At 55.4% G+C, this 24,039-nt stretch overlaps 1 protein-coding gene across 2 annotated transcripts in view; it reads left to right on the forward strand.

Moving 5' to 3' along the window:
- Nucleotides 1-22,630, forward strand: part of STK35 (serine/threonine kinase 35) — a 43,082-nt gene extending 20,452 nt beyond the window's left edge. For both annotated transcript variants that reach the window (XM_034640118.1, XM_034640119.1), the window contains exon 4: nucleotides 17,961-22,630. The gene's annotated coding sequence lies outside the window, so the exon portion shown is untranslated. The remainder of the gene's footprint in view (nucleotides 1-17,960) is intronic.
- The last annotated feature ends 1,409 nt before the right edge of the window (nucleotides 22,631-24,039 follow it).

Raw genomic sequence — 24,039 nt, forward strand, 5'->3', positions numbered from 1 at the left:
AGCTGCCTAATATCAGAGAAAAAAATCCAGCCTAATTTATTGTTGAAGTAATATAGGATATCTTTATTTTTTTTTTTTTAAGATTTTACTTATTTATTCGACAGAGGTACAGACAGCCAGCAAGAGAGGGAACACAAGCAGGGGGAGTGGGAGAGGAAGAAGCAGGCTCCCAGCAGAGGAGCCTGATGTGGGGCTCGATCCCATAACGTCGGGATCACGCCCTGAGCTGGAGGCAGACGCCCAACCGCTGTGCCACCCAGGCGCCCCAGGATATCTTTATTCTTGGTGTGAGGCCCAAACGTGTGTCTCTGGGCTCACATGCTGAAGGACCTGAGTTGACCCCTTGACCTGGGCTTCAGATTCTTCTTGTTTACGAGATTTGAGGTGGAGGTCCCCGACCCCCTAGCTGGGCCCCTGATGGTCTTCTGGGGATTCAGAAACCAGCTCATCTAACAGACAACAGCACCGTGGCTCACATTGAAACTGTAGAAACCAATTCAGATCACTTCTTTATCTTTGGCAGAATTCTGCCTCAGTTTCACACCGTAGGTGTCTAGTTAATCGAGAGTGATACTGGAAACAAAAAAATGGAAAAGAAATTCTTGATGTGGTTCATTTTAAACAGCAAAGTTTTCAAAACAGTCCCCGGAGGGTAAATTAAAAACGGGTTTTCGGTGAGAGGCTGGGAACCTGGGACAAATAGGTATTCAGGTCCCCTCTCTGTTGAGTGTGACGTCCTTGCCCAGCCGTGAGGACAGACGTGAACAAATCCAGGAGCACATAAGACATGTCCTTCACTCCGGACCCTGTGGGAGGTGGCCACACGAAACTGAGCTGGGGCGGGAGACCCCCCCCACACCTGGAGCCTCGCCTTGTACGTTGCGGGGAGGCTGAAGGGTTAGGTTTTGAGGGAGAGCGACAGTGCTGAAGGTGGCAGAAGATGTTGATCATCACTGGTCCTCCCTGGGGCCAAGTGCTTTTTGACCATTATTTCAACTTCCCAAAGGTCACAACTAATAAGGAGCAAAGGCTAGATTTGAACCCAGGTCTGAGTCCCTGGTGTCCACCGATACGAGGTAATGCCTCATTGAAACATCTGTAGAAATCCCGTGTCTTTATAACTGAATTCCACAAACAGTTGCACACCGAGTGGAGTCTGAAATGAGTAATGTGGGCAGAAGGCGTGTGGCAGTCAGTGGCCTTCTAGTTGGGAGGGAGTCCCTTGTACCCCAAAACGCAGTGTGCTGCTGAACAGCTAGGTAGCCCAGTGGGAGGGATGAGCAAGGACACCGCCGTGAAGCCTTAACCACCGAAGGGCCCAGAGTTGGTTTGATTCCTACACTCCAGAGGCTCATCCCACTTAGTCTCTGGTGGAGCCTTGAACTTTCCAAAGAGGGTAGAAGGAGGCACCCCGATTAGAGCCCTGCGGAATAGGGGTTTTATTTCATGTTGAGAGATCGTTGGGAGGGGAATGTATTTAGCCGGCGATGACCAGTCCTTAGATCCAAGCAGATCTGCAGTCTCTGAGCCTCTTTTGAGTTCTTGTCTATAAAATGGACATCTCAGCCCGGCCTTCTGCCCTGCCGCTAGCACTGCACAGGGCTAAGAGCGGAGGGCTTGTGCGTGAGGGTTCAAAGGTTTGCTTCTCTTCCCTTTAGGAAATGAAAGCTCTGCCCTCCCTCTGAGGACCTGGAGACCCGAGGTACCGGTGGAGTCCAGGGAGACTGTGGGGCCTGGTCTGTCTCCTCGTGTTTTCTCGGGGTTCCCCCAGGTCAAGAAGGCTGGTGTTTGTAAGGCCAGGCAGCTCCGCGGGGGCCAGCTTTCGCCCTTGCCATCCCCTGACAGCTCCAGCTGTATCCAGGGGAGGAAGCTGAGCTGTCGGTTATGTAATGGGGCTGGTGGCCCCCAGGGATAGTCTGTCCCTTGAAGCTCTGCAGGACATCAAAGCACCCGGGAGGGGACAGGCCTGCCCCAGGGCTGTTTTTGCTCACATTCTCCTACTCCCTGGCATCCTGGGCTCCTCCTAGCCCAGACGGTGGCCCTCTGGGCAAAGCAAAAAAATCGCTTTTGTAATCGTCCAGCTGTAAGCAAAGCTGCCTGATGGTTGGGGTCCTTCCAAGTCCCATTTCCTCTTCCCCCCGGGACACAAACCTGCTTTGAGGGGCCCCTGACTTGTGCCGAGCAGAGGCCTTGTCCTTTCTCTTCAGCTCTGGGTGAAATACTTCCCACACTTTCTAATAGTGGAGCCCACAGATGTAATCACACAAAACACCTGCATCGCGGCTGGCCGGCCGCCCGTGAGGTCCCTTTACTAAGTTTGAGAGCCAGGATTCAAAACAAGGTATCTGACCAGAAATGTCACTGTTCCCTTTGCTTCCTGCAGCCTCTTTAAAAGCAGCTTTGGATGGGTTTATATTTTCAGGCGGATGGTGGGCACCCCCCCCGCCCGGAGCACCACACAGATAGCCCCTTAGGTATTCATGTACATTGCTGCCCGTGGGCGTCTCGGGGTCAGATGGCTGACCTGAGCACAGGCACGCTGGAGGGGGGCCACTGTCCACACCTCCAGGTGAGGTCAACTGTGTGCAGATTCCCCTTGGGTCACCCTGATACAGCCTCACATGTGGGCAGATGAGGCGAGGCTGGGATAGTGAGGCACCCACATAACCAGGGGGCGCAGGCCACAGCAGGCAGAAGTCAAAAATACCCGAAGGAGAAGGCGGGAGACCAGAAGCCGGCAACATGTGACAGTGGCCGGGAAAGCGCGGGCACAGATGGGGTGCCGACAGAGCAGTCTGTGGTCCCAGGCTGAGGAAAGGGCTCTGATGGGACCCGGAGGCAGCCTGCTGTGTCTCTTCCCTCTGCCAGAGATCCTGGCAGAAGCCCCTTCCAAGTGAAGGTAGCCTGGGCATTTGAGGCTGAGAACCCAAAGCAAAATAGCCCCAGTGGCTGGGTTTCTCCCTGACAAGTCTCCCAGTTCGTTTATGAAATCTTGATGAAAGCAGGGGGGTTCGTCATTGGTGCCCACCCCTGATGTGGCCGCCCACAGCCCTGTGTTGAAAGATGCTGGGGCCAAGTCACATTTGGTGAGCAAGAGCCCCCCTGATACATGGCAGGCGCTGGCCTGGAAGTGGTGTTGACAGCGTAGACCCCCAGTTGGCCTCTAGGAGTTCGCCATGTAGCCACGGGGAGACGACACGGATACTCGGTTGCAGTAAAGCTGTGGCTCGGGAGAGAGACTGGAAGCCTGCAGGGAGTGGAGGGAAGGCTTCTTGGAGGAGGCGGCACCTTGGGCTCGTCCTTGAAGGTCGGTTTAGAGGCACCTGTAAACCAGGTGATAAGTGAGCATGACACAGCTCAGGGCTCACCTTGAGCGCCCTGAGGTTTTGCTGGGTACGGGACCCAGCTGGCCAGGGGAGAGGGTACTGTTCTAGTTGTGAAATCCCCACGAGATGCCTTCTCGACCCAAGACCTGGGGAGAAAGCCTGGGGTTCCATCTTGATAAACTAGGGCAGCGGCATACGAGCTCCCAGCCCCTCCTTTCACTGCCACTAGGGAGTACTCTGTGGTATTACAGAATCAAAGGAAATGGAGACCTCCTCCAGCATCTCTAGGATTCAGAAGGATGGCAGGCCTTAAAACTGCCAGCCAAGTTTAAATCAATACCGTAAAATACTGCAATGAATTTCCCAACTTTAAAGGAATTTCACTTTCAGTTAGAGGTGCCGGGGGAAAGCTATAACTCAGCCTGCATCATACACAGGTCAGATTTCTATGTTTTGTTTCTTTGTAAAAGAAAATGATATCTAGGGACTTGGGGGGAATGGATTAGAGCCACCCAGGCACACCACAGGGCCTAGTGAGGAAGATGAAACTGCTTCTGTTTTTCCAGCCTGCAAAAAGCTGGGGATGAGGCCTGGGCAGTAATCTCGCAGAGGAGAACCTTGGCTCTTCATCGTGCAGAGGCCTGGTACCATAGCGGTGATGGACGGCAGGTCGGCTTGGGTATAAGGTGTTGGATTTTAGTAGTGGCCAGCTGTCCCAGTGGGATAGTCACGGACATGGTGTGAGCCAGTTGACTCATTCTGCATTTACTTCCATCCATTTGGAAAAAGGAAGCCTTTACATATCATGGACAGCACCCTTTTGTTTTTTGCCTTTCTGCTCTTTTCAGACATGTCTAAGACATGTCCTTCCTTCCAGAAGGCTCCGGTCTGGGGCACGTCTGAGGCATGGGCTGGAAGTACAGTGCAGTCAGATCTTGGCAGAGTGCATGGGCCTTACCGGCCCAGCCCAGCCTTGTACAGACATAAGGAGAACTGGAAGTCACAAGTAAAGACTCATTTGTTGTTAGTAACCAGATTGCATACTTGGATTTGATGAATGTTTGGAAGGAACCCTCAGTTTGCATGGGGCAGCAGAAATGAGTGTGAGTATACCACACCCCAGACAAACAACACAGTGACTCTTAACCTTCTAGAAAAAGTTATTTGGGAGTTTAGGCCAGTTGCTAAACTGAAATCCAGATGTCACCGCTGATGTGATCCAGAGATCCCCCTCCCTTCCCTGCCCTCAGATGCTCAGGGCAGAGGCACCAAACAGGTGTGGAGAACAGTGTTTTGGAAGTCCTGTTGCCGTGGGACGGCTGTTCGGGAACTCGGGTTTCCCACCTACTCCTGGAGTGTCCCTGAGTCGGACGTAAGTCCGTGGTGCTGTAGGCAGACCCAGATGTGAGTCGTCAGCATCTGCAGCCAGATTGTGTGGCCTGGGTCAAGTTGAACCAGAGTTCAAAAGATCGCTTCCTTTCTATCAGTGGGAGGAACGGAGGAAGTCACGAGTAAGAAGTTTCCTACTTAATAGATCAAGAGCCTGTCCTGTGAACTTGAAGATGTTGACAAGCCATTGCCACACTCCTCCCTGCTCTTCTCCCGAGCTCCCATCCCCCAACACACACACAGTGGTCAGTGACAGACCTTCTCAGAGTGTGGTCCCCAGACAGGAAGCGTCACCTGGAAACTTGTCAGAATGCGTATTTCTGGCCCCACTTTAGTCCTGCGGAGTCGGAAACCAGAGAGGGGTATTGAGCACGGCATCTGGGCGACGCTGATGCTCGCTCAGGGTTGAGGACTGCCCTGGCCAAAGAAGGTAAAGGCACAATCTGCCATGTTACCGTCTGTTAAACACACAGCCACATACCTTACCTCTTAGCCTTTTACTCTCAGAAAGCTTAGGTGTAGGCATAGGAGCTAGGAAGAGCGGCCTGCCAGGTCCTGATCTGTGTCTGCCTTCCATAATTACCTAGCATTGGGACTTCAGGCAAGTCACTTCTCTGTGGGCTGTGGTTTCCTTGTCCAGAAAACCAGGACACCTAAAGGACAACTCTCAGCCCCTCTCTCCCTGCTCCCTCACCCTGGTCATGTTCGTGGGTTCCACTGTGGGTGAGTTTCTGGGAGTCAGGACTCCTGATTCTTGCTTGGTTTCTGCCTCGGTGCTTGTGTCCTTAGGACGAGGTGAGGTCCTACAGCCATCTGCTCCTGGGAGGAGAAAAAATAATTGAATTTCTCCACGGGCTTCCCTGGCCCCAGGAGAGTAGACGTGTGAGCCAGTAATAACAGTAAGCATCTTGGGATGATGCCTCAGGGGAGGATGGGGCCCTGTGAGGGCTTAGTGGTAGGACGGGAGATCATGCTTCAAGGAAGGGGGACTTGAGAAGCAGCTGGGCGTAGGGAATGGGGAAGCAACAAGATGTGCGGGTCCAGCTTAGATCTCTTAAGTGGAGTCCTAGATAAGGCTTTGAATCCTGGCTAGAAGTCGTCACTTGCTCATTCCCCCAACACGTATTGAGCACCTGCCCTGTGCCCAGCTTGGGCCATGGACACGAAGGTAATCCCTGACCTCAGTCCAGCTAAACCTTAGCATCTCTCTGAGCCTCAGAGCCCTCCTTTATAAAACGGGTTGCTAATAACATTCACCCCATAGGATTTTCATGTAGATGCAATGGGAAAAGGATGTAAAGCTAGCTGGGGGATGCTAGGCACCATAGCTCTTGGCTTCTGTTGTCTTTTCATACTAGTTCTTGGCTACAGTGGTGACAGCTCGAAGTAGTCACCCACCCTGATCAATAAAGAAAACACACACCCCAGAGGGGCCTGTTCGTTTTTTTGTAGCCTGTGTATGGTGCAGGCACTGGTAGGTACTTCCAGTATGTCGGGGACAGATCAGACCTGGTCCCCACCCTCCAGGCCCTTAGACCTCAGTTTGAGAGACCGGTCCTAAGGGAAAGCTACAGGTAAATGTCATGCCTGTATGGATGGAGGAAACAGCAGAAAATAGGGGACCCTCCCCAAGGCCAGAGGAGGAGGTGCCATTGAACCTGAGACCTGAAGAATGAGGCGTCTGCGAGGCAGTGGGGCGGTGAACTGGTAGGGGCAAGGTGGGAAAAGCTGGGAGGAGACGGGAGCCGGATGTGCCCGGCGTCGGGGGTGGTGGTAAGTCATGGATCTGCTTCCCCCGTCGGGTTCCGTGTTTACAGAAGCACTGGGGCTCCGTGGCCGGGATTGGGGGGGGCCAGCATGGACCTGGGGGCCCAGCTAAGAAGTCGAGTTCCCCGGGTTAGGGCAAGTAGTACACATACGGGCGGGGCAGAGTGAATTGAAGATGTATTTAGACATCATGGGAGGCTTGCAGGTGGATGGAATGAGGGAGATGAAGGAAGAAGGGTGGCTCCACGAATCACTGGGCCGGGGGGCAGAGCCGTTTAGAAGACCGTCAACACTACAGGAGAAGGGCTTGTGGGGGTGGCGACTACACAGATGTGTTTTGGACACGGACGTATGGCCATCAGCCCATCCTCTTTCCTCTAGATGGGGATTTGGTAAGTGATTATCTGGGTCTTCTTGGGGTGCCGCTGGATCCCAAATTTGGGACTAAGCCTAGGACACCTTCGTGAGCCCCACGTGCGCCCCTTAGACCCAGGGCTGCCTTCACAGCCTTCACGCGGTGGCTGTGCCTTGCTGTGTTTTGTTCTTCCCTTTGTAATCAGCGTCTCATTAGGTGACTGATGTGTCTGGCTCTTTTCTGTCTGTATTTGCATATGCACTCTGCTATAATTATGTCCCAAGAACATAGCGTTTTGTTGTTTTTGTGTTTACTTTTCCGAGCTGAAAACCTGGGCAGCGTCCTGTCACATGGGCAGGCTGGCCGTTCTGCCGAAGAGCAGCTTTCTAGCGCCGCATCTCACGCTCCGGGCTTTTTTTCATGGTTATATAATACTGGGACCATGATTGCTGGCTGTAAAATCGACTTTGAAGGCCACTTTAATTGTGAATTGGGAAGTGCTTTCTATTTTGGGTTAAGGAGAGGAGAACAGGGGGAGAGGTGCGGGGAGCTCAGCGTTTAGTTGCCTTCAGGGATTTCAAGTGCAAGAGCTGAGGGGCGACCCCATGGCCTGAACTTGACATCAGGCTAGTGGAAGGGGGCTTCCCAGTCCTTCAGCCGTCCTCAGACACCTTGGTTTGAACTACGTGTGGGGTAGAAGCTGGCCCTCCCGTCTCCTTCCCCGGGGAGTAGTAGGTCCGTGTTTTATACTCATTGATGAGTGCTGACTGGGAGCTTTTGCAGTTTGCTGGCCGGCTTACCGTCGTGTGGCTTCTGTGTAGAACAGGCCTGGGGCAGCCTGGAGTCCTCATCATCCTGAGGCCTGAGGGCAGGGGGTGGGGGGCACTTCCTGTCTCTCAGTTAGCTTCTGACTGACTGAGCACACACTACGTGCCGGACTTCATACTCACCCCCTCTGTTTCTTATCTTGTCATGTCCGTGGGTCCTGGGTAGGATGTCCTTCCCACTCCGAAGACAGTAAGTGATGTGCCCACCAGCCACGGGGCCAGCTTGGGCCAGCTCCAGGGCTCTCTGCCATAGGCTTCTGAGGGTAGGTCCCATGCTCACATCTGTAGTGGTACCATGCTCGGTGCTCCCAGGAGCTCAGTGGAGGGAACGTTGGGTTTTGGTTGAAGAAGTCAGTAATGGCAGCAAGTAGGACCTGTGCCTTAAGATAGACCTTGAAGAAAGGAGGGCAGGCAAGGGTGTTGTAAGCAAGGGACACAGCGTGAGAACATTGCGAATTTGTGTCAAGAGCAGATCTTCGGGTTGGCTTACATAGAGGTGAAGTGGGAGAGAGAGGTAGCACTAAGTTGCCCAGAGCCTTGAATGTCAGCCTAAGGAGGGTGACCTTCACCTTGGGAAAATAAGTGGAGGCGGGCGGTGGTGTACAAGGCTGTTTTTTTTATGGCAGATGAGTAGGTCACAATGAGGAGAGAACTGTCAGCTCCCTGGGGGCGGGGGGGGAGATGTGACACCCGACAGGGCCAGCCTTCAGAAAGTGCGAGACTGGCAGAAGCACGTGAGTGAGTACGGGAAGGGAGACAGGACAGCAGCTGATACGGCCATCATGGGTGTCCCTAAGAGACTGCGCTTGGAACCTGGGATGTTGATAAATCTAGGTTTAAATTGCAGCTCTCCCACTGCCCAGCCAGGGCAGTTTGGGCAAGTCTCCTGACTTCTCTGGGTCCCCATTTCCTGTCTGCTAAATGATGTTCATTTAACACTGATGTTTGCTGTCCGCTGGTGCAAAGACCAAATGCACAAGAAATAGGAAATACCCAGTGCAACTCCACGCACGCCATGAGAGCACGGTAACCGGCAGCTCTGTGCGTTGCCTTTGTGCGGCCTGTTTGTTTTTGCCAAATCCTTACAAAGGCTCATCATTTGTTTTCACTAGTAATCTGCACTGCTCTTTTCCCTAAGGGAGCTCCAAGCCCCTTCACAAGTGCCCCCCGTGAGTTCCCCTGGCACACTGGGCTTCGGTCTGGTTGCTGTAACCAGAAGTCCATATGGTCCCCGTTTGCCCAGACCTCTCTGGGCATGACCTTGTTTGAGGCTGGCCTTTTCTAACCACAGACTGTCCTGTCACCATATGGAAGAGCTACCTCTCCCCTTTAGCTGTGACAGCACCTTAGGCATGCTCCTGGCAAAGGGCAGGGGGGGAGGGTTCTCCCAGGAGCCCAGCCTCTTCCCTGGAGCCCTTTGTCTGCTAATCACAGCAGCCACAGCTGAACCTCAGCCCCTTTGGGGACCAGTTGAGGCAGTTGGCAGCTTTTATTTCAACCCCACACTTAATAAGTTGAGGAAGGGAATTAGTTAGGGTGTCCCTGCAGCCGACTGCCAATTACCAGGGCTGTGTCTGCAGACAGAAAGTTCTCCATGCGTCTGTCTGGAGTGCCAGCCAGTGATTTATCAGCTCAGGTGCTTCCCAGCTCCCTGAGGGCCCCCAGACGTGACCTCCCAAGGCCAGTGAGACCAGCTTTCAATGGGTCTGCATCCTCAGACCCCGGTGGGATGACTTGGGGGTGTGGTCCTGCGGATTGCTGGTCACAGGGGAGCCCTCCAGATATGACTCTTAGGTCCTGCCAGCAATTCTTCCTTTGTTTGGGGGGTTGTTTTTTAAAGATTTTATTTTTAGGTCATCCCTACACCCACCACGGGGCTCGAGTTCACAACCCAGAGAACAGGAGTCACACGCTCCACCGACCGAGCCAGCCAGGCGCCCGAGCAATCCTTCCTTTTGTGCACTTGGCAAGCTTCTGAATACTAGCATTTGGGGCAGCTCGCTTTGGGAAATCAAAAGGTTTAAAACTGTATGAAGCAAGTCTGCAGTGGTGACCACAGGAGCGCTGCTGTAATATGACCGAGTCTCAGAGTCGACAAGCTTCCATGGTAACTGGCAGCCGCGTTGTCTGTAGGCGCGTTCACCACCCTGGCTCCGCTCTCGGCATAGTGGGGATGAGGCGGGCATCTGTTTGCAGCACGCACACCATCTTGGCTTTGAGCTCCCCTCGCTCTCCTTCTCTCAGTAAGCCAGGCCCTGCCGGCCAGCCGGCCTGCCAGCTGTTGCTGCAAGAGAGCGTATGTCCTCACTGTGGTAAGTGGGCCACCGACCGAGCTCAGCTGACTCGGCATAGAGCCCGTCTCCCCTCCATGGCCTTTGTCTGCTTTAAGAGTCTCGGGTTTGCCTTGAAAATCCGTAAGGAGAGGGGATACCCCACCCCAGGCAGGGCTGTGGTGCCATCAGCCTCCACCTGCCCCCCACCCAGCCAGCTTGTCCTGCTCCGCTGTGCCCTGGGGAACCCCGTGTAGCATTCCCGTGTTGCTTTCTGGTTAGAGCCTTTGCCTTGATAGACAGGAGCCTGCCGAGATGCTCGTGGTTCTTAGAGTCCTCAGAAGCTGAGTGTCAGGGCTGTCCCTCCAGAAAAAAGGATTGACACGTGACTGTGACTGACATGCACCTTGATACTTCATATGCCTTCTGGGTGTTTGCGGACCTGTCATCCTTGGAGTTCGAAGGACCCCAGATGGAGGGTCCCAAGCCCCTCGGTGGCACAGGAAGAAACGAGGTCCCCAGCCAAGAGCAGGGAGAGAGCTAAATGAGACTGGAAACTGGGTTTCCCACCACCAGGTGGGGTCCTTCATCATTTTTCTGCAGTTTCCTTCAGTGTCTCTTAGTAGGTCACCACGCAGGGGCGGATTCCTCTGGTTGCGTCTGTGCTGTTACAGCCTGGGCGACGGTCTTCCTCTCAGAATTCACGAGCTGCCTCCTCCCAACATGCAGACGTGGGCCAAGAGGATGTGGAAGACGGGAGGGGTGGCCTCTGGGACAGGGGTGGGCCCCTGGCTGCTCAGGAGCTGGTGTTCGGTTTCTCGGGGGACTGCCCTGCCGCTGCCCCCTACCACCACCACCTATTTCCGTGGCCGTGGGCTTCGAGCGTGGAGTGCGGGGTCCGCCCCATGTGCAGCACCCTAGCCGGAAGCCACCGCCACCTCTCGAGCCCGCTGTGGAGCGGTGTTGGGCATTGGTGCGTGTTATGGGGCGTAGGTCCTGGAGGGAGGCTGCGTGGGTCTTGAAGATCTGGAGAAGACCACAGACTTGAGGCCAGAGCCAAGGCTTCAGGTTGCAAGGCCACCGTTCTCATTTGCCTCTTCCTGTGGCTGGCTTTGCCCGGGGGGATACACTGAAGCCAGGCTGACCCCCCGCCGGCCACCCCTGGATTTCAGGCTTCCCTCTCCAGCTTGAACAGAAGGCCTTACTTTCTTCCCCTTCAAGAGCCGGCCTCCTGCAGAAAGGTGGCAAGGGAAGGAATGGCAGAGAGAGCTGGGGTTGGCCCAGAGCCTCCGGGTTCTGTAGTGGGGCAGCAGTGTCATGTCAGGGAAACCCTTTGTCCCCAGGTGCCTCATTTCCCCTACCCGGCTCTGCAGGTGTGCTGGGGGGCGGCATGGTAGAAATGAGCACAGGCGACATCGTGGCTCCTCCCCTGCCACCTGCTGGAGCCTGGACAAGCGGCCTGGTTCTCTCAGTGAGGGAGAGCAGTTCTCTCTTTCTTCACTTGGCGTCGCGTTGTTCAGTGGGACTCAGCTATAGGCAGGGATTTTATAACCAGGTTTTTGTGTTGAGATCCTGTCATGCTGACTGATTCCGTGAAGTTCTTAAATTAATTCGTTTATTGCCATGTCCTAGCGCCCTGGTCCTGTCAATCAGCCAGTATTTGACTTGTGGGCTTGGCGACCTGAGAGGCTCAAGAGAAGCCCAGGACTATCCTGCCCTTCAGGCAGCTTGGGGTTAGGGGTGGGGCGAGGGGAGCACATGGCCTGGCTTGTGGGGGTCTGCGGTCACTCCGCGTCTGCTCTCTGGGGCACCGGGACTGGAGTCCCCAGGAGGAGGCATATGGAGGGGGCCTGAAAGGGTGAGTGCAGTCTCCGCTGACAGCGAGGGGGCAGGGTGAGGGGCAGGGGGGCTTACAACCAGGCCGGCACTTGCCGAGGCCCAAAGCAGAAAGGAGGCTGGCTTGACGCCAAGTCATCTCGTCTGGAATTTTTGCCTGGGCCAGCCAGGGAGGTGGTGAAGTTTAGGGTTGGGGTGTGATCGAAGCCTGCCATCACCACGTGTGAATTGCCTGCTGTATACCTCACTGTGCCCAGGATCCTGGATACCGTCACTGGACGTCACACCCTGCACGGCAGACAGGGCCACCTTGTAAGCTGAGAAAGCTGAGTCTCAGGGACCTCGACTGGTAACGGGGAGAGCTGGGATATCAGTTTTAGATTTCCTACCTGCTGGCCCAGGCCCTTACGGAGCAGCAGCTCGTTGCCACTCTGTAACCCGACGCTCTGTGGATGACATGCTCCCACGTTCAGGACCTGCACCCAAACTTCTCCCTTCTCTTGGCTTCCTGGTCAGGCCGTCACGATGGCGTCCTTGGCCTTTGAGAGCATTGTGGCTGCTGTGGAGCCCCTGTTGGGGTGCTTTGCTCAGACTCATACCCTTTTCCCTTCTGTAGACCCGAGAACGGACAGCATGGCCACCCCATCCATCACATGCACCTCCAGCTTTTTTCCCGACACCACGACCCCCATGTGCTGTGCTGTGGGCCGCTTTGGCATGGTGGTCCCTAGTTTTGCCCCTCTCTGAGGCCCTGTGGCTAGCAGAGTCTTCGATCAGTGGTGTATCAGAAAGCTTGGCCCCCCGGCCTCTGTCCGTCTGACAGGCAGTAGTCAGTAGTGCCGGGCCACTGAACCGCCCAGGGCTGGCAGGTCAGTATCTGAGTACGAAAAGCCAGCTGCTTTGGTGTATTAAGCAAGTGAGGAATGACCCTTTTTGAAGCTAATCCTACTTAGGAGAGGCCTCTGTGCCTCCATGGCATGATAGGCAGGAAATGAATACCTGAGCCTTGGTTTGCCCATCTGTAAAATGGACAGAATTCCACATGCTCCTTTGTTTGGGCAAAGCAAGCATTGCTTATGAAGCGTTGCATGGTGTCTGACGTATCAAAGGTATTTTTGATAATATTTCCATGCAGGAGTGCAGGGAGGACTGACTTTAAGAGTGAGTTCTTGGCTCCCCACCCAGGAATACCACAGTTGGAGTTTATACTGTGCTTTAGTCTGAGAGCATGCCGATGACTTCCTTTTCTGTTGTATAGATGAGAGGGGTAGAGAAAAACTGGGCTTGAGGTTTGAATACCTGTTCAGCATTTACGGGTCATTCAACCTTTTTGCATTTTGCTGAGTGTCCACAGTATACATGTCACACACGCTTCCAGTTGCGGTTTACCCTCACAGCAGGTGACATGAGCTGAGGTCCGCTGTGCCACCCCGAAACCTGGTATGGGAGCCCTCCTGACACGTGCCAGTGGTCACCTGGGTACTGGCCCATCCTTCCAACGGGGAACTGTGACATTTTTGTACAATATCACAGGAAATAGATCCTCACAGACAGCTAGGTTGTATTTCAGATTTCGAGGCTCGTGGGCTTTAAAAACCCGTCCTTAGGCCTGAGCAGGTTGAAAGGTGCTGAGGATACCTTGGCCACCATCTGGCTGTCCATGCAGCCTTACCGCAGTGGTGTTGCGGAGGCCCCCTTCCAGAGGGCAGACTGGGAGAACTCCCCTCCCCGCCACTACCGCCTCCACTGCCTTCGTCCTACATATCCGTACCACAGATACAGGACAGAAAGTTCCTGAATTATGCCTCAAGTCTAGGTCTAAAGTTGTACGGTTCCAACTGAGAACCAAAGTGACCATTAACACGATGGACAACATGATAGGTCATCCGGAGTGTTGGCTCTGTACCAGGTGCTGGGATAGGCAGCTTCCTTGACTCCCCGCAGCAGCCCCTGAAAGGGTAAAGAGCATCTCACTTGCTAGCAAGGAACAGGAGGCTCAGGTGATGGAAGCGGCCAGGAAGTGGCCGAGGTCGGATTTGAACTCAGGACTGTCCGCCACAGCCCGTGCTGCTTCCCTGATAGAGCACGTGAGTGAGGACGCTCACTGGGAGCGTCGTTGTGGCTCCCGGAGATTCTCTCATCCCGCGGCTGCCAGGCTTACACAGTTGGAAGGATGGTACCGTTTAAAAGTAGGAGACCAAGTAGGAGACGAGGGACCGCAAACCGTTCCCGTTTAGCTTCATCTGAAAATGACATTTTGACATCAACAAAGTAGGAGGGCCACACTTCCAGAGAAGGCAAACCTCCTCTTCCCCCCCAGATGTTCTGTCTCTGTGGGCTGGGGGGCCGGGGAGGAGGTAGAGCGGGGAGCCCGTCCATCCCGCCCCTTCGTCCTCACTCCCTGCTCCGTCCCCCACTTCCCTGCTCCACACGGCTAGTGGCACCCATGTGAGCACCTTGGTTCCCCCATCTCCTTGATCAGACCAGACAGCTACTTAGCTGACCGAGGAACTTTCTAGAAGGCTGCTCACTGCCTAGTGACTCCACATCCTCCGATGTGCTCTAGACACCAGCCTTGTACAGAGGTGCCCGAGCCAAGCCCTTCACGAACCCTTTTCTGAGCGAGTGTGTTTATAAATGAAGAGATTAAGTGGGTTTTAAACTCCACTTAAGCTCTTGTCTCTCGAGGAAGGGATTTCCCAGAACAGTTAGATGCTAAAAGCAGGAGCTGTGGGCTGAGACTGACCCAGGCCCAGACCCTTTTCTCTCCCACCCATTAGCTGTGCAGCCCTTGTCTCTGAGCTTCTCTGCCCCGGGGTTGTGGGGTGAGATGAGGCCGTCGCTGTAACACGCGGGCTCCGCTTGGGAACCAGTGAGTGGGAAGCAGCGTGGAAGAGCTGAAAGTTGCCTTAATGGGTTGTTCCCCACAAAGCCCTTAGAACATTCAGTGCTGGGTGAGCGATTGCTGTGACGATAATTACAGAGAAATAAGGTCGGACGTGCTGAGGGAGTCTCGTCCGAGAGTTGAAAGAGAAGGGAAAGGATTTGCCAGCACGCCTTTCTGGATCTCTGGCCCCTGTCCCCCCTCAGGACCATGGCAGGTGCGGGTGGGGGGAACCCCCGGCTGGTGGCTCTGAGGGCACCGTGTGCAGTGCTCCGCGGCACTGTGATGTGGGCCGAGCCGCTCGGTCTCTCTGGGCCTGTCCCCTTGTTAAAATGGGGCAGTCAGCCTCGAAAAATGAGGTGATCAGGAAGGCGAAAGGTGGGGCATGCTGCTGACGTCATGCAGAGGGTTCACACACCACCTTACATTCCGCTCAGTGGCGTGGCAGCCTCCGCACAGGGCTCTGTGGTCAGAGGTCCACGTGCCACTGGAAGCAACAAGGCAGGCCCTGGTCCATGCTGGTCGCTGGGCAGTCAGGGAGCCGGGGTGTGACATCTGCGAGGATGAAGTCGGAGGCCCCCACCCCCACCCCTGGACTGGGCGCTTAACACCATTTCCTGTCCCAGCACACGCCTGGGAAGGTCTGCTGCTGCCCTAACCCAGACCTGGGTGGTCTGAGCCCCTCCTGCTCATGGCTGCAGAGCCCGTCTCCAGGTGCACCTGCTGCCATTGGCTCCCTGGGTCAGGTGGACTTTCTGGAATGGGAGATGGGAGAGGAATCCGAAGCCAAGGTCCTCTCTCTGAAAGAGGCCCTCTTACTTTCCTTGTCCCTTGCCACCAAGAGAGAAGCAGACCCAGACCTGTAGGCCATCCTGAGGTGTCCTCCCAGGAGGAGGGGCCCCAGTGCCAAAGCGGGGGGAGGGTGGAGGAGCCTGTGGGAAATGTCAGCCTGGCTTCCTGGCAAGGGCCCCAGTGATTACAGTGGTCATTACACGCTGGTGTCTCGGGAGCTCTTGCAGAGAGCCGTGCTGTTGGTTTGACCTTCTGCGGGCACACTCTGTTCTGCTAGTTTATTATGTAAAAAGGAACTTTTGGCTTCTGAATCTCTGTCTCCTTGACCACTGCTTTTCTGCCGCCAGGGGCCACCTTCCTGCTGGTGGGCATCCCTTCGAGCAGGGTGTCCTCGGCTTGGGTCCTGCCAGGGGAGGGAGGGAGGGAGGAAAGCAGTGTTAAAAAGGTCATAACTGGTCCCAGAGATGACCTCAGCAGATCAGACATTAGCATACAGTTTCCTGGTCTTTTCTTGCCCTGCTTCACAAGGACTTGGAGTGTCTCGGATGGTGAGGGTCCCCCCAAGCCTGCCCTCCCCCCTGGCTGCTCATGGCTCTGCTTTGTCTGGAAAGCACAGGGAGAAGGTCATAGGCATGCTGAATACAGCCAGAGTGTGAGATGGCTTCTGGGTCGTCCCAGGATGTGCTGCTGGTCAGAAACTGGGATCCAAGACCCACCAGTGGACTTTTTTTGTTGATTGAGGGGACTTCACAGGCAGGGAAACAGAAGCAGCAGAGGGAAAGGTTGAGGCTGAGAAAACCAGTATTTTCTTCCAGATCAAATACTTTTCCGGCACCGTTATAATTCAGCCCCCACCCTGCTCCCCATACGCAGACACTGGGCGCCCCCACCCTCGCCTTGCACTGGAGGAGGGAACTGCACAATCTACCCTCACCTGACAGCTGTGGAAAATTCTCCGCTGTCCACTGTGTGGAGGAGCGCGGAAAAGAGCCTGGGTCTGCTCTCTTGGACTGCTGCTCCAGGGCCCTTTCTTTGGGGCTGCCAGCTTTTCTTGTCCCTTAGGGTCTGCTGGTTTTCCCATTACAAAGTAAAACACAACAACGTGATGTGTCCTCTGTGTTAAGCAGGGGAAGGAGAAAATACACCCACGACAGGTGCAACGTTTTGATGTATTTCTTAACAGATTTTCCTATACGTGTTTTCTGTTTGTTACATGGTTCTGCTCATACTCTGTGCCGCGGGACGTCGTAGCCCGCTTGTTTCTCCTTAACCCCGGGAAGTGCTTCTGCCATAATACTCAGAATGCCACCTGCCTTCTCATTTCCTCTGTAATACATCACAGAGTAGACGGATCATTTGCTTCAATCTTTTCTTTCTGGATTTGCGGGTGGTTGCCTCGTCATGTATCATACTTCAGTGAGCGTCTTTATTCGTAAAGTCCTCCTATGTAAGATGACCAGTCAAGCTGGGTTTCCAGAAGTGAACTTTAGGGTCTAGAGGTCTGCACACCCCAGGCTCTGAAAACAGAGGGCCCATTTGCTTTCCAGAAGGTGCTGGTACATGTCTCCAGCGGGGGCCTTCCGTGCCCCCCTCAGCCAGCTAGGAGCACGCCGTTTGGGTGGTCCAGTGGCTGCGGACTATATCGTGTCCAGATCGAACACATTCATCACTTCCAGTTGGGGACGGGGACAGGCTGGGCTCATGGAGTCAGTCATTTCCTGCTGGGGTACTTCATAGTCGTTAACTCGAGTCAGACCGCAGAGGAGAGCCCACCATTTCCCACAGTAGGAAACAGGCTGTCTCACGTTGCTGGACCCCGCTGCCTCTCGTGACGACCAGCCAGGCGTCTCCCTGGGACCTGAGGACGACAAGGCAGCAAGTGAGGGTGTGGAGGGCACAGCTGCTCAGGCTGCATGGACCTTACACAGTGAAGCCGGGGGGTGGGGGAGCGGATTTGGAGGGATCTCAAGCGTGCCGTGAAAGACTTACCTGCTGCTGTCGTTCAGGGGGAGAGCAGGCACTCCAAAACCCCGGGGTGCGTCCCTGTGCCATGCCGATGGAGCCGTGCTGCCTAGGATGGGGCCCTGCTCAGCCCTGCAGGGGCGGCTCGGACTGGGACAGCAGGCTGGAGGCAGGTGCTGGCCCAAGGCTGCTCAGCGCAGGCTCTTGTGTTCTAGGCCTCCACGAAAATGGGTCCTGGAAAGGCTGGTAGCTGGTCCTGTTCCTGGGGCCTGGCGCCAAGACAGTTCCCGAACAATAGCTCATCATAATAGAGCCAGGCGCCGTCTCAAGTTAGATGCATTAGTTCGTTTGGTCCTCGTAATAACCTGATACTCGGTGCAGGTGATGAGACCAAAGGTATTTAGAAGCCTCTCCGGCCCCCAGCATGGCACAGTTCCTGAGGTCCTCGGGGTTGGGTGCTGGCACCGAGTAGGGCATCCGGAGCCTGGAGGTGCCCCGAGCCCACCGGCCCAGTGTCCGCTCATCCCCGGCCTTCTGTCTTGTGTCTTCCAGGTTGATCCTCGGGACCCGCAGTCTCATCGTGTCTCCCACTGAGGACGGCAGAGGGTACAGGTGGCGGCTTGGTCTGTTGGTGATCTCCCGACAGCTGGATCTCCAGCAATGTGAAGCTTTTGTTTGGGTTTTCCCCCCTCCTTTTAGTTTCGCTTAATTTTTAAAATCTTATTTTATTTTTTGTCTTTTTTTTTTCCTTTTTTAATTTAAACGATTAAGACTTCCGAAGAGCAGGAAGCTATGCTGTGGAGAAACAACATGGACAAAAAGCATATGTATAAATGTCATTTTTAATTTTTGTAAGGGGTTGGGGAGCTCTTCTGTTTTGTTCCTTTATTTTCCCTCTGTTGTCTTTGTTTTCCCCATCCCTCAGTTCTGCTTGGAACACCTCACTTCCCCAGAGAAGGCCTGCCTCTCCGTGAAGGGCCAGGGTGGGTCCCGGTCCCCAGGGTGGCATGAAGACAGAAGGCAGCCTGCGGGCCACCCACCCCCGCAGACGCAGGCATGCCGGACTCTGGCGGGCTGCTCCCGGCCCACCCTCGGGCCTTAGAAATGGTCCGAGGCGAAGAACCACCTGGAAGAGGAAGACAGGGTTTGGCCAGGAGAACTCAAGAAAGAAAGTCTAAACTGCGGGTTTGTTCTCTTTCAGCTGCTGGAAGCCCTGGGCCTCTCCAGGACTCAAAGTGGTGGGAGTCCGTTCCCTGTTCTGCCCATTATAACAGGGAGCGCTGGGGGGGACAGAGGTGACTATCCCCCACTTTCCGGCGGCCGAGCGCCAGCCCAGCTCTACAAGCCTACCTTTCTGTTAGTGGTCTCCCTCCCAGAGGAAGACCCCCCAGGAAAAAAAAAAAAAAACTGTTGTGCCAAGCCCCTGCCTGGGACACAGCTGGGTCTTCGGTGGGCATCTGTCACTCCTGTGAGGTCAGCGCCCGTCACCTCCTGCCTCCTGGATCGTCTCCTTCCCACATGTGCCCGCCACACATCCCGGTCGTCACAGAGACTGCCTAAGTCCCTGAGATCCGGTTGTGACCTGGCCATAAGAACAGGGTGTCCTGAACTGGCTGCCACTGTCCTCTGATCACAGTGAAGGGTGTGCCCTGCATACGGGCCCATGGTGTCACAGCCAACGACAACGTCAAGCGCCATCTCCCTCACCCCCAGGAACTTCCTGTTAGGTGCCCTCCCTCCGCATACACATGTCTGCTGGGGCAAGAATGGACCCACCAAGAGCAGGGAGAGGAACGGGGTAGGACCCCCCATCCCCCCCTGCAGCTGTCGGGTGCCCATTTGTGGCCTGCCACCTTAAAGCTTCCCCGACGTGACCCTGTCGACCTCAGCACCAGCATCTGTGCGGCCGCGGTCTGTGTGGCCATCCCATGCTCTGCCAGCACGTGCACAGCTCCCTCCCCTCAGGCTTCTGAACCTGAGTGTTTGCTCCCCATCTCAAGGGCAAGTGGCTGGCCCCGTGTTGTCCCTCTCACCCGCAGGCTACTGGGGATGCTCCAAAGCCTACCCCCCTCCTTACGGCCAAGCAGGCCGGGACTGGGGGAAAGGGGAAAGGAATTCTTTTATGTTTGTTTTTCATTTTCTCTAAACCAGCATAGGATTGATAGGGGAGACAGTTGGAGGGCATTCAGCTGGTGTGTGACCAAGGGGGGCTCTCCCCACAGAGCAGCAGTCCTTTGGTCCTGGGAGTTTGGGAGAGAGCAACATGACACCAACCCAAACTTGGGAACTCACCACACGTTTGCTGGCATTCTCTCGCCTTTTCTCAGCCCCTCAAACACCAGGGCTCCTGCTTCCTCCTGGGCGGATGGTTGGCCACGGCGAGCAGGGGTGCCTGTGGGAGCCAGGCCCTTCCCTTCCTTGCGAAATCCTTCGTGCCCGCCTGGCGCCCCCCGCCCCCTTGGTCTCCTCTCTGGCTTCTTAGGTCACAGGACTGTGCCCTGAGCCGCCCCCAGGAGGGTGGGGAGCACAGTGTCCCTGACCACACTCCCCTTCTCTGCCCACCCCCCCACCTCCCCTCTGGGGCAGCAGATGGGAAAAACAGCCCCCCAGTTCTCACCTCCGCACTCCCTGGCTGCAGCCCCCATCCTCAAGTTCTTGGTGAAGGCTCAGGCCTAACAAGGTATTCCTCGTGCTTCAACTTTGCCTCTGCCCTCCCCAGGTCTTGGAGCTGCAGCGGTCCCCCTTTGTTATTTCTCTCGGCATCAGTGTAGCCCCGTATAGGTCACAGGATGTCTCTGCCTTTTGGGCAAGGCAGGCAGCCTGGGAGGGGTAGCCCTTATCTTGCAAGACTCAGCCTCCCCTTGCTTGGTGGCAGGGCCTCCTTCCCTGGCTCAGGATGGCCAGCTCGTTAGCCCCAAGTGCCTGTCTCTCCCTCTTGCCCCCCCCTGCCCCCCACAGCCAGTGGACTAGCCTTGGTTGGACCCAGGTAGCTCCCATCCACTTCTCAGCCACCTTCCCCCCCGACCCCGCGCCGCCCCGTTCCCGCTGTGGGTCAGCCTCCTGCCTCTTCCTGCCTCTCGCTCTCTCCACCTGCTCCTGGGGCCTGGCCACAGCTCTGTACCACCTCATCTCAGCGCCACCACGTTCGTAAGGCCTGTCCAAGTTCTAGGAGTTTCCAAACCTTGAAATAGCAGTCATTCTCTTCTCCTTGGATCTGTGAAACGGTTAGCCCTGAGCGGGGAGGTTCTGGGCCTGAGACCCGTGGGTCTTGAGCTCAGTTTCCCCCCAGCAAGAGGACTCAGCAAGACAGATCATAGTGCCTTATCCACTACCCTCCCTTGACCAGACCTGCTGGCTCAGCTGGAAGTCCGTTTCATCCTTCTCCCTGTCTCTGTCACTTAACCTTTCACTCCCACCCACAGAGAGCCACGAGGGAAGCATCTCCCCTGCCCCCCCGCCCATCCTTCCTCAAGGCCCGCGGCCAGGCCCAGGGCTCCCGCCACCACCAGGACACTAAGAGCAGCTTTAGCCAAGGACAGAACAACCACGTTTGCACCAGGTGGATGCTCTCTGCCTCCCACTACCCAGCAGGCCCCTTGCCTCTTACCTCTCTAGCCAGGAGGATGCCACAGTCCATTCAAGACTGGCTCCGTCTGACCCCTCTCTGGGCACCAGGGACGAAGGGCGTACTAGGCCTTAGCCCCCTCTCATCCCAGAGGCATTGGGACAGGAGAGTGGGAATTCTTTCCTCCCTCCCAGATGTGGTTTGCCCCCGATGGCTGCCTTTCTGAGGGAGTGTATCCAATGTTTACTTAAGAAATACCCTGTTTACAGCTGGAGGAGAAAACGTGCCCAACACTGGCGGAGATCTGACTCCTGAGGGGGCCTGGCCTCCTTTCTGGCACTGCCAGTGGTGGTCCCAGAGCGAATGACGGCAGAGCCGGCAGGGGCACACGCCCTGCACCCCCTCTGCTCCCCCACCCCGCGGTGCTAAGACCACTCACCATCTTCCTCGTAGCCTTCTTGCCCCTGGACATTCCCCGCCTCTACCATTCCCTTCCTCCAAGGTTCTCTGCTCCTTGACATATCAGCTGTCTCCTAGAAAACCAGTGTTTGGAGCAATAAGATTATTTTTGCTTGAGTCTTTTTTTTTCTAAGAAAAGGTAAAGAGCTGGCATCATAGGAATGTCCTTTCTATGCTGTTGCACCCTACCTTTTGAGAAGACAGATCGTAATAGGATGGATGTCTGGGTTGCAGCCTCAGTATCTTCTGGAAACTTGGAACAGCAGGAGTTGGGCCTGCACCCCCTAAGAAGGGGACCCCTGACTCTCTGCCCTTAACCTTCTCCCTGCTGCCTGGGCTCCTGGCCCTGCCCACCAAGGGCACCTGTCACCTCTGATCCTCCTTGTGCCCCCCCCCAACCCCGTAAACACACATCTGGGGGCACCAGTGGCTCCTGGGTTATTGCTCCCCTCTGACTCCCTTCCCCTCCCTTGGCCTGCGTGGGGGCCCGCAGACAGGCACAGGGGTACTGGAGTCACCTAGAAACTGGCAGCTGGACAACAGCCAAGCCTGGGGCTGAGGCCGGGAGATCGTCCCCCACCGGGCCGAGGCACGGCCTCCAGGATGCCAGGCCCGTCTCTGATCCTGCCTGCCAGCCTCAGAGGGCAGGGACTCCTGTCCAGAGAGATGCCCACAGAGGGGAAGCAAGGAAGGTGGGACAGGAGAGTTGGCGAATGTAAGCTTCCACAGCCACCATCGAGAGGTGAATCCACTCCCATTGGTTGCCCGGAGGCCCCCACATCTTTTCCCATGAGGGGCCACAGGAGGAAGGCAGTTTGTTCAGGAACACTTTAAAGAACTCTTCTGTGCTGCAGGGGGGCCTGGGAGCAGGGGAGAATGAAGGCCCCAATCTAACGTTCGTGTGGGGCCGACTTGGGGGTGAGGGAGGCACCGAGAAACCCAGGCACAAAGTTAGCTTCAAATACTAGTTAATAAATCTATTTTTCTTTATTTTCTTTTTTTGCACAGAAGCTGGTAATCTAGGACCTACGTGTGAACAACTTTATATGAATATTTTTTGTACTTGGTTTACTTGGGTTGGTATGATACATTCTATTTAAGTTCCTTGAACACTGTGGATCCCCTAATGTGTATGAATGACTGAGGCTTTGTAAATTAAGGGACGTTTGTGTGAATAAAGTTATTTGATGGGGTCAAAGAAGCCATACGTGATTGGAAAACGAGTGCTTCGTGCTTTTGTTGGCACCTGTTTTGGGGGAGGGGGAAGCCGGGCGGTGCTGCAGCCCCCAGGTCCCCGTGGGTGAGCGGCTGCTGGAAGCGCCCTGGGAGCAGGTGCTTGTCCTTGGGGCACAGGAATCTGCACCTAGCCGCCTGTCCCAGGGTTCCCCGGGGCTGCGGCCAGGCACTCAAAGGCCCTTCCAGGCCCAGCACTGCTGCAGTTCTGCCCTCGGGATGTTTAACAGAGATAAGAGAGGTCTCCGAACCACAGTGGCAGGGGGAAGGGGACAAGGACATCCTTGAAAAGCTGGGGGCGGGGGGAACCTCGTGTCGGGCCCAGCACTTAGTGGGCTTTCAGCAGATGCTCCTGTAATTCCCTTTTCCCAGGGAGCCAGGGTCGGGGGGATGTTCCCCGAGTGTGCAGGCCGCCCAGCCCGGACTTCCAGCCCTGCACAGCCTCGGGAAAGCTGCTCACTCTGGAAGGGCCGGTGTTTTACTGGGGGCCGGGCGCTCAGGCTTCTCCGGAACCGTACCTTGTAGACCCAGGAATCCTGGAACTGCTGAAGGCCGAGTCAGGCCTCTGGAATGTGTGCCGGAGGAACAGATAAGTGCGCCTTCCTGCCTGATCTGAGAGTGAGCGTGCTGCATTCCAGGCCCAGGCTTTGGTGTCTGGGGACAAAGCTGCTTGTAAAGGATCTTTCTGTGCTTAGCCTGGGGCTTGGGGAAGGACGACCCGCAAGTTCGCTTTAATAACTTGGCTGAGATAATTTACCCTTTTGAAGTGTATAAGTCAGTGGGTTTTCATACGTTCAGAGTTGTACCACTGTTGCACCGTCCAATTCCAGAACATTCTTAGCACCTCAGAGAAGAAAGCACACCTGTTAGCCATCCCTTACCCCTCCCCAGTGCGCACTCCCAACCCCAGGCAACCGCTAATCTACCTTTTGTCAATGCATCTGCCTGTTCTGGACATTCCATGTGAACAGAATCACCACTATGTGCCCTTTGGTGTCCAGCTCCTGTCACTGCAGTGTTTCCAGGGCCCATCCATGTCCTCACATGCATCAGCGCTTTGTCCCTATTGATGGTTGAGTCACGTCCCACTGCGTGGAAACTCCACGTTCCCTGTGTCTATTCATGGTCACTGGACACTTTCCGTTTGGGGGCTCTTAGAAGTCACGCTGCTGCGAACGTGTGCGTGAGTTTCTGCACAGACCTGTACTTCTCACCCCTGGGCACATAGCCACCTGCAGAATTGCTGGGCACATAGCCACCTGCAGAATTGCTGGGGCGGACGGTAACTGTACAATCGTTGACAGGCCGCCCAGTTGTTTTCCAAAGACACTGCCACCCACCAGCGAGGTGTGAGGGTTCTCCTTTCTCCACATC

This window comes from Ailuropoda melanoleuca, chromosome 13 (genome assembly GCF_002007445.2).
Source record: "Ailuropoda melanoleuca isolate Jingjing chromosome 13, ASM200744v2, whole genome shotgun sequence".
NCBI classification, from domain to species: domain Eukaryota; kingdom Metazoa; phylum Chordata; class Mammalia; order Carnivora; family Ursidae; genus Ailuropoda; species Ailuropoda melanoleuca.